The following is a 10,887-nucleotide window of genomic DNA, read 5'->3' on the forward strand; positions in this document are numbered from 1 at the left end:
TTCAAGGTTGCAAACCTGAATTAGTATGTTCTCAATAGAAATTGGTAAGTCTCAATAAACTGTAGTTTTAAGGGATTAGAGAGAATGAAGATAATGAGTTGTGCTTTGGACATGTAGGCTATGCCTGTGAGAAGCATCCTTTTGGAGATAACCAACAAGACATTGGTGACAGACTGAAGTTGATGAGAGAGAGTATGGCTGGATATATAAATTTGGGAGTCAAGTTTATAGAGATGATCATTAAACCATGAGAGCTAATGTTTATCCAAACTTTCTGAGTGAGCATAGATACAGTGAGTTCATAGCCCACTATAATCAGCCAGCCTCAGATCCCAGACCATCCTTCATCTACCTTAGACATTTCTTTGTTATCCAGTCTGCCTTTGTTCTCCCACCTTTCTACCTCTTGTTCCGGAAACAATAATCAAATCAAAACTATTATTGTTTCTGGAAAAGGCATGTCAATGCATAGAATGCCTGGCCTGGAGTCAGGAAGACTCATCTTCCTAAGTTCAAATCTGGCCTCAGACACTTACTAGCTCTGGGACCCTAGGCAAGTCACTTAACTCTGTTTGCCTCAGTTATCTCATCTGGAAAATGAGTTGGAAAAAGAAATGGCAAACTACTCCAGTATCTTTACCAAGAAAACCCCAAATGGGGTCACAAAGAGATGGAAACAATGGAAAAAGTGATTGAACAAAATGGATCTGCTGTGATTTCTCAAGCCCAAACCAAAACACTCCTATGGCCACAATTCCCCTATACACAATTTCCCTCTACAAAATGTAAACTCTTTGAAAGCAGAAACTATCTTGCTTTGACGTTCATGTTGGCTCAGTGATTGGCACAATACTTGGTAAATGCTTTTCATTCATTCCCTCCATGCACTTTTATTTTGGAGGTAGAAGGGTCTCAGGTACTCTTGCAACACCCCATTATTTAGTGATGCCCTAGAACCCCCATGACAGTTTTCCTTATAGTACTCAGAGATCTAACCCTTCGTATTTGATGAGACTTTTGCAATTCAGATCCATTTTGGCTTTTTTGCTATGCACTGGGGTGCACAATCAGACATGAATATGACTAGTGCCCGTAGTGTGAAGCTCTTTACTTGCAGTTTTAAATGTCTCTGTCTGGATAGCCTGTTCTTCAGGTGCCTACAGCATACTTGTTTAGCTGAAGAAAACCTTAGCTTGCACATATGTGATTAGGAAGGGAGCAGAATGGAAGGCAGAGGTCATAACTGTCTTGCTGTTTTCTGAAACTGATAATGGTCAGAATAAGTTGATGGTACTCTTAAGCAATCCACCATATTTTCAGGCATTAGGAAGAAGAGCTGTGTGCCTCTATTACTTGACCCATGGAGTATAATGGAACATCTTCCTACAGAAATTAGAGGTCTTGAGGAGCTGCAGGCTACATATGAAGAGCACAGATGGCCCTGAGATTGCTTGACAGTTGCTGGCATAGATCTATTTGGGGACTCACAAAAGCTATTCTTTAGTTTTTAAATAAAGGTAATTTTATGCACCCGCACACATACAGAGGAAAGCAATGGATTTTTCACTAATGCAAGAATGGTAAAGAACTGGGCAGGGAAAGAGAGAGGAAGAACTGTTGCATAGTGGAAGAAAGAGCTAACCCCCCCACACACACACACATAGACACGCATATACACACATATGCTGTGTGGCCCTACACAAATCACTTAACCTTTCTCTGACTCCAGGAAACTCTGTAATACTAACAGTAGTAAGTTATGGAGAAGGCAGCTATCTGCATTAATAGAGGAAGTTCTTCACTGGAAGCTCCCTAGATGGTTGAAATCACATATCTGGTCCCAAAACATTACATATACATACATACATACACACACACACACACACACACACACACATGCACACACACACAGAGGCACATACATTTATATAAATTTATACTTTTCCATCTCCTCCCTAGAGGTCTTCCCATCCTGGAGATGCCTCCTCCACTCCTGCTGCATCTTCCTGGCATGAACTTCCATCTGAGGGAGCATTCACACAGCTCACCCCACTTCAGCTCTACCAAGTGTCACACAGCTAATATAAAGTATAAATCTGGATTTGAACTCAGGCCTCTCTGACTCAGGCCCAGCGCTCTATTAGCTACCTCTAATTGAATTAGAAAGGGAGTCTGTAATGTGGAAATATATTTAACATGATTGTACATATATAGCCTATATAAGATTGTACACTGTCTTCAGGAGAGGAGGGGGAGAAAACTTCAAACTCAAAATCTTATAGAAGTGAATGTTGAAAACTAAAAACAATTAGTTAAGAAATTTTTTTGGGAAGAAAACGGAGTCTGACCATTGCCTGATGGAGTCTGAATGCAGATCAAAGCATACTGTTTTTCACTTTATTTTTTTGTGGCGTTTTTTTTAATCTATGTTTTCTTTTACAACGTGACTAATATGCAAATATATTTTACATGATTTCATATGTATAACTTATATGAAATTGCTTACCATCTCAGGGAGGGAGAGAGAGTTTGGAATGCAAAATTTTTAAAAACAAATGTTAGAAATTGTTTTTACTGTAATTGGAGGGGGGGAAAATAAAATATAAAAAAAAATTCAGCCCAATGTTCTAAGCCTATTGACATACTTTTGGATCCTGACTGTCAACCCAGTTTAGGCATCTGCAGATTTTATGAGTATACCATGGTATTGCATATGGCCAAATGCAGTTAAAAAGAATAGCTAATATTTCTTTAGAAATTACTATGTGTCGGGCACTATGCTAAGTACTTTATAACTATCTCATTTGACCTTCACAACATCTCTGAGTGGTAGATGCTGTTATTATCTTTATTTTACAGTTGAGGAAACTAAGGCTAAGTGACTTGTTCAGGGTCACATAACCAATAAAAATCTGAGGCTGGATTTGTTTGTTTTAGCTATTCAGGGATAAGTGCCTTGTCCAGAGTCACAGAGCTAGTAAATATCTGAGGCTGAATTTGAACTTGGGTCCTCCTGATTCCAGGCTCAGTGCTCTATGTACCACCCAGCTGCCCCTGAGGCTAGATTTGAGCTCAGGTCTTCCTGGTCAGGAGTAGCTCTCTACTACGTCACTGAGCTGCTCAGATCACTGTGACAATCCACCGGGGACTTCCTGCCTTGTTGAAATTGAACTATTATCTTCTCCTTTTTGTATCTGGCCATCCACTCAATTCTGAATCCATCCATATGATTGGGTGTATCTCCCTAATATGTATAGATATATATACATGTATATACATATTTATATGTATATATTTACCTACTAATAGCTAACATATAGCACTTTAAGATTTGCAAAATGCATCATATTCTCATTTGATCCTCAATACTGCTGCTGTTTAATCATTTTTCAGTCGTGTCCAATTCTTTGTGACCCGATTTGGGGTTTTCTTGGCAAATATACTGAAGTGGTTTGCCATTACCTTCTCCAGTTCATTTTCCAGATGAGGAAACTGAGGCAAACAGGGTTAAGTGACTTGCCCAGGGCCACACAGCTAGTAAGTGTCTGAGGCCAGATTTTAACTCAGTAAGATGAATCTTCCTAACTTCAGGCCTGGCACTTCATCCAGCAAGGTGCCACCTAGCTGCCCCTGATCCTAAATAAGGTGTTATTATTATCCCCATTTCACAAATGAAGAAACTAAGGCTGACAGAGATTACATGATTTGCCCAGGATTAAACAACCAGTTTATATTCTAAAAACTTAATCTTAACCCTGACCTACTGAACCTAATCCTGACCCTAATTTTTACCTAATACTTTGCTTTTTTCAAAGACCTTCACAAACTGACCTATTTCCACCTCTCCAGTTTTTTCCCCCTTCACTCGCTCTACAACAGAGCTGTCAAACAGGGGACCCATGCCACCCTGCTTTACTGGCCCAGTTTCTATTTGTGTTTGATACCACTGATCTACAACAGATTCCCTGGCCTACTTGCAGTTCCTCAGCCTGGACACTCCATCTCCTGTATCCATGCCTTCAAACTGGCTGTCCCTCATGTCCCTCCTCTCTGCCTCCTGGCTTCCCTGGCTTACTCAAATCTCACCTTCTGCAGGAGGCCTTTCCCAGTCTCCCCACCTCCCCCAGTCTCTTTCCTTTGAAATTACCTTCTAGTCACACTGAATATATCTTTTATATACATAGCTGTTGGAATGTTATTGCCTCTGTTAAAATGTGAGGTTCCTGAGAGCAAGGATCCTATTTTTGCCTTTTGTCAACACAGTGGCTGGCACACAATAAGCACCTAATAAATGTCTGTTGACTCTGCATAGCGGTGCTCAATAAATGATGTGTAGCTTTACATAGCCCAAATTACCGTGTCCACCATACTACCAAAGCTAATGCCACTTCCATCACAACCACAATCATTCACCAAGCCTTTAACCGTACTCACATCTATCTCTCTTTTTCTCTGTTACTTGCTTTTTCTCATACCTACCCCCTTTCCTTCTTGGACCCTGGCATATCCTGGAAAACGGAGGACCCTTTGTTATAAGCTCTATAAGCCCTGGGCCTCTGAGGGGGAAAGGGAATCAGTGTGAAAAAGAGAGAATTATGACACCCGGGCTCTGGGGCAGGGAGGTGGAGGCAAGAGATGAGATAAATACTAACCACTTAGGTAGTAAAGACCTTCCTAGAGAGGGCTTTGGTTATTACCTAGCTTAGTACTTGTTCAGAAAATACGGTTCAAGGACAGTGCTGAGCAAATTCACTCGTATAGGCTGAGGAATCTTTCAATCATAATCTTCCTCCATCAGGCAGGCCCCTTTATGGTGCCTCTCTAAGATACTTAACACATAATATTGCATTATAATTATTTGCTTCTGTGTCTTCTCTGCCTAAATAGGTTTACAGTTTCTTGAGTCCAGAGATCCTGTCTTATTTAAGCTCTGTTCAGATTAGGTACTTAATGAATGTGTTGAGAGAGCAGGATTTTATTGCTGACAGGAAAATTTAATTCACTTCAATTGAAAAAGGTCCACCTGTCCTACCCCAAGTGTTTGTTGAATGAATAAGGCATATTATAAAATATTGGACTGAGAGTTAGAACACCTAGAAGACCCAGATTTGCTTCTAATTCTCTCTTTGAAAATAAAAAAGTCCCTTTCCTTTTCTTCCTTGTAAGATGAAGTGGCTGTATTAGATGAACTTCAAGGTTCCTCCCAGCTCCAAAGCTGAATGATGTGAAGTCTGGTTGTTTTCTTTGCAGAAGGTTCCTTCTAGAACAAGAGGGAGAGGAAGAAAGCAGCAACTGGGAGAATTATCTCCCTTCCCCTCTCCTATCTCACATACAAAATTAACCAGAAAAGGAAAAGATCGGGGCAGCTGAGGAAGAAAGGAGTCAATGCCTTATGCATCTTGTATAAAGGATGTAATGTCTCATCTCCCTGCTGGTCATCCTCATCTTCCATGAACTAAAGGATTCCAATGCTCCACCTGACACTTAGACTCTAAGATGGGGCTTCCCAATTAGGCTAGTGGAAAAGATCCTTACTCTCCTAGGGTTGGGGAGAGGCAGGTGAGTTCTGGGCTGAAGAAGAGCTATGAACTTTAGGCCTGTGATTCTAGAAGCTTTCCAACTGGCTAACCATTCTATCAGTCTAATTCAGGTTGGGGTTTTTTCGCCAACAAAGGAAGCTCCTACCTCTTTTTATTCTTCAAAGTTAATTTAAATTTTTCAGTGAAAAAAATCTATTTTCTCTCCTTCCCACACATCCCTCCCCCTGTAGAAAAAGAAAAATAAAATCTCAATAACAAATATATGCATAGGCAAGCAAAACCAATTCCTGCTTTGGCCATGTCCAAAACATATATGTCTCAATCTGTACCCTAAGTCTCTCACCTCTGGCAAAGATGATAAAAAAGGAAAATGGTAGATGTTCAAGGAGCTTTGGCAAAACAGATACATTAATATACTGTTGGTGAAGTTACAAGTTGGGAAAGGAGCTTCTTTTGATGAGGAAAGTGAGCAGCATGTTTTATCATGGCTCCTATAAAATTATGGTTTGTCATCATGTTGATCAGAGTTCTTAAATCTTTCAAAGTTATTTCTTTCTAATGTTGTTATTGTTTTCCTGGTTCTGCTCATGTCACTCTGCATCAGCTTATACAAGTCTTCCCTAGTTTCTCAGAAACCATTCACTTCATCATTTCTTATATCACAATATATTCCATCACATTCATAGGATTTCTCCATTTGGAGTCATGACTGGAGTCGTTCTCCAGTTGATGGGTACCCCCTTAGTTTCCAGTTCTCTGCCACTATGAAAAGAGCTGTTATAAATATTTTTTGTATTTATGAGTACTCTTCTTCTTTCTTTGGTCTACTTGGGGCATAGGCCTAGTAGCTATATTACTGGGTCAAAGGGTATTCATGGTCTGATAGCTTTTTAAGTGTAATTCCAAATTATCTTCCAAAATGGCTCAACCAACTCACAGCTCCACCAACAGTGTATTAATGTATCTGTTTTCCTGAAGCAACTCCAACATTTCTCGTTTTCCTTTTTCTGTCAACTTTGCCAATCTCGTGGGTATGAGGTGGAACTTCAGAGTTCCTCTGATTTTCATTTCTCTAATTGTTAGTGATTTGGAGCATTTTTTCATAAAGCTATTGATAGCTTAGATTTCTTCATCTGAAAACTGCTTGTCACATCCTTTAACCATTTATCAATCAGGTAATGGTTCTTATTCCTATAAATTTCAGTCAGTTCCTTTTGTATCTTAGAAATGAGAAACTCTATCAGAGAAACTTATAAGGTAAGTCATTTACCTTACCTGGGTTCATTTCAGGAGTTCTGTAAACTTGCATAGGAAAAAAAAAACTAAATCTTTATTTCATTGGCCTCTAACTGAAATTTAGCAGTTTCTTCAATTATTTAAAAAAAATTATTTTGAGATGTCCATAGGTGTCACCAAACTGCCAAAGGAGTCCATGACACACAAAGGTACAGAACCCCTAGCTAAGGGAAGTATACTTTAACCAGAAGAATACAATTTAATTATTATCCTTTTGTAAAAGTTTTAGTGGGGAGAAGAAAGGAAGACACTAGTAACAGACAGAAGCTGAAGGAAAAATGGCGAGGACCTGAGGCACTGACAGGACGAGGGAGAGGGTGATTTCTATGTATTTGATATTAAGTGAATGACATGCAAAATCTATACAAAGTAACATGAATTGCCCTTGAAAGTTTGAATTATCAGCCTGAGCATTTTTCATCAGAAGATTCTAAGAGTTATAGCATAGAGAAGGGGGAAAGGTAGACACAGGCGCAGAAATGGAAATATTTGAAAGGAATTTCTCTTGGCCCTAGCCCATCTCTGTAACCCTCCCAGCGTTTCGACCCCCATCTCTGGCAGGCCAAGATGGTCACTCGGTTCTAGGGCAGGTTTCCAAGCCCTCTAGAAGATCAGCCTTGCTCCTCCTATCCGAGTATCCTCCCTTAAATCCTCAGAGGTTACCCATCTAGGACAGGATGTCCCAGCTATGGTTCCCTGCCTAGGGATGGAGCAGAAGCCAACCACAGCTAACCTCTCTAGCCCCACTCTGATTAACTTCCAGGACTGGGTCAGTTTCCAGGATTACCATCATAAGTTACTTGCTGTCACATCATAGCAGCTGCTACTGCCTGGAACTGGGTGTGCATAACAGGCTTCCAGGAGAGGGTATGGAGGGGATGAATCAAGTCTTTCCTCAGGTCCTGATTCATGAGGGTCAGTGTTAGTATTAGGAGTTTAAGGAATAGGATCTAAAGAGTTAGAATTAGGATACTAGGATTTAGGGGTTTAAGGTATTGGAGTTAAGTCTAGGGAGGTAGGAGTAGAGGGATAAAATTAACATTAAGGATTTAGAATTTGAGGAGAACTAAAATTGGGCATCTAGGTGGTGCATGGATAAAGTGCAGGGTCTGGAGTCAGGAAGACCTGAGTTCAAATCGGTCCTCAGACAGTTACTAGCTCTGCGACCCTGAGCAAGTCACTTGACCCTGTGTGCCTCAGTTTCCTCCTCTGTAAAATCAGCTGGAGAAGGAAATGGCAGACCGCTTCAGTATCTTTGCCAAGAAAACCCCAAATGGAGCCATGAAGAGTCAGACGTGACTAAACAACCACAGCAAAATTGAGTGGGAAAACTAGTAAAGAGATGGTTTGGAAGTTAAGATTAGAGCAACATTATTAAAGGCAACTTTTGAACCTGTTAGTCCTCAATGAGCACTTTGTTTTACAATTTTCTAAAGCATTAAGTGTAAAAAAAAATCCTTTTCTTTCTCTTTTTTTTTTTTTGACTAGGCAGTGGGGGTTAAGTGACTTGCCCAAGGTCATACAGGCTAGTGTCAAGTATCTGAGGCCAGATTTGAACTCAGGTCCTCCTGACTCCAAGGCTGGAGCTCTATCAACTGCATCACCTAGCTGCCCATAAATAATAAAGCCCCTAATTGTGTAATACTGTGTCTTATAGCCTTCTGTGTTTGTGGCTCATTCTCCTATTAGATTGAAAAGTCCATGAAATCAGGGACTGGTCTTATCTAATCACCCAACCGAGTAACACTGCCTATCATATGTATTTCATGGATTAGGTTGTATGGCTTGCTCAAGGTAATGCCACTAATTACTAGAGCCTGGGTGAGATTCATTTCATAGCTGGGTTTAATTCTTAAACAGGTCATTCTCCATTTTTTTGAACTGTAAGAACTAATGATTTCATGATGCAAATGTAACTTGACTCCAGGCACTGAGCTTGTATCTGGGAAATACTAACTCAAAAATGAAACGGTGCCTGCCCTGGAGGAGTATATAGTCTAGCTGGAAGACAGAATGAATACTGGTTGTATGGGCAAATACAACATAGATACAAGATGATCTGGATGGGGAAAGCCCTAGCCACTGGGGATCAGGAAAGGCTTCATGTAAAACATGGCACTTGAGCTGAGCCTTGAAGGAAATGAACGGAGGCTAAGATACAGGGGTAAGAAAGGAGGGCATTTCAGGCATGAGGGAGAGGGGTTACTGGGTGCAAAGGTATAGAGATTGGAGATGGAATGTGGCATATGAAGAAGAGTAAGAAAGCCACTTTGGCAGCGATACAGAATTTGTGCCAGGGAGAAACACATAATAAGGCTGAAAGGTAGGTAGGTTGAAGCTAGGTTGTGAAAGGCTTTAAATGCCCAATAGATGAGTTTATATTTGATACTGGAGATAACAGGGAGCTACTGGAATATATTTAATAGGGTAATGACATGTTAGGAAAATTTAGGCATTTTAGGATTAATTAGGAAATTGGGCAAATCACTTTGCCTTCTGGAGGAGAAATGGAGAGGGGAGAAATTTGAACTGGGGAGACCAACCAGAAGGTAATATTGTAATAGTCCAAGTGACAGGTGATTGGGGCTTGAACTAGGCTGGTAGCTATGTGAATGGAGAAGAGACAACCTTGAGAAATGTTATGGAGGTAGAAAAGATAATACTTGGCAACTGAAAGGACAGGTAGGGTGATGGAGTGAGGAATCAAACACTCACCAACGTTTCAAACTCAATGATGAGAATGGTGTTTCCCTCAACAGAAATAGAGAAGTTGGTATGGGTATGGGGACAAGATAATGAATTCTGTTTTGTAATGTTGAGTTTAAGAACGTCTACTTGGAAGTATCCAATAGACAATTAGTGATGTTGGAATGAAGCTCAGGAGAGATGATTAAGCCCATGGGAGCTGATGAAGTCATAACATAGTGTAGAGGGTAAAGAGAAGATGGCCCAGGACAGAGGTTTGGGGTACATGCACAATCAAGGGATTTGATACAGATGATGATCCAACAAAGGAGACAGAGAAGGAGTGGTCAGATAGGTAGAAGGAGAATCGAGAGAGAGCTAAACTTTAAATCTCCTCCAAGACCTAGTATAGTCCCATGCCCACAGTAGGCACTTAATAAATGTTTGTTAAATTTGTTGTTGAATTAGGGGTTAGAATTGAGAAGAGCAAAATTTACTAATGTAAAATGGTGATTAATAGCAAGAGTTACAGAGACAATGTGTTACAGTGTAAAGGGTGTTTGTTTGAAGTTAGAGGGTCTAGATTTGATACTGGACCTTGGACAGCTACTTAATTTCTCGTGGCTCAGTCTCCCCATCTTTAAAATGAGGTGGTTGGGTCCCTTGCTGCTTTAAATCTATGCCTTTGATTTTAGTGTAGATTTAGGGGGTTAAATTTGCAGATTTTCAGGAAGGAGAGAATTAACATTCAGAGTTAAGGATTAGAATTACTCCCTCTGTGCTTAAATTTCCTCATCTGTAAAATGAGGGGGTTGGGCTAACTGACCTCTAAGCTCCTTTCCAACTCTATATCTATGATCCTGTAGATTGGGGGTGGGAAGGATTTGAGGATCAGGTTTATGGGATAACCACTGGAAGTTAGGATTAAGGGGCAGGATTAGAGATTTAAGATTGGAAATTAGATGGGGCAGGGTTAAAGTTGTCATGGTGAAGAGTGGGGTGGATTTTGAAGGTGCTAGAGATGGGGTGAAGATTAGATATGAGAATAAAGTTTGGAGAATAGGAGTATAGGGACAGGTTTGTGGAGCAGGATTGAGGGATTAAAGGTAGAGATCAGGGTTTGAGGGGCAAGGATGGGGAACCAGGGGATCCAATATGCTTGGGAGTGGAGTTTCCATCTGTTTTGTTGGTACAGCCACCTGTCCATATCTGCTCCCTGCTCTAGGGGAGGAAGGATTCTGCTACAGCACCTTAGGCAGAATAAGGAGCTAGGTCCTTTCTGGTGTTCCCACCCATGGTGGAGTCAGTGATTATGACTTTCTGATGTGGGGGCTGCTCAGTCATGTACCAGACCCAATCCCATCTG

Source organism: Phascolarctos cinereus, unplaced genomic scaffold (genome assembly GCF_003287225.1).
Source record: "Phascolarctos cinereus isolate Bilbo 61053 unplaced genomic scaffold, phaCin_HiC Scaffold_5;HRSCAF=322, whole genome shotgun sequence".
Classification (NCBI taxonomy): Eukaryota; Metazoa; Chordata; class Mammalia; order Diprotodontia; family Phascolarctidae; genus Phascolarctos; species Phascolarctos cinereus.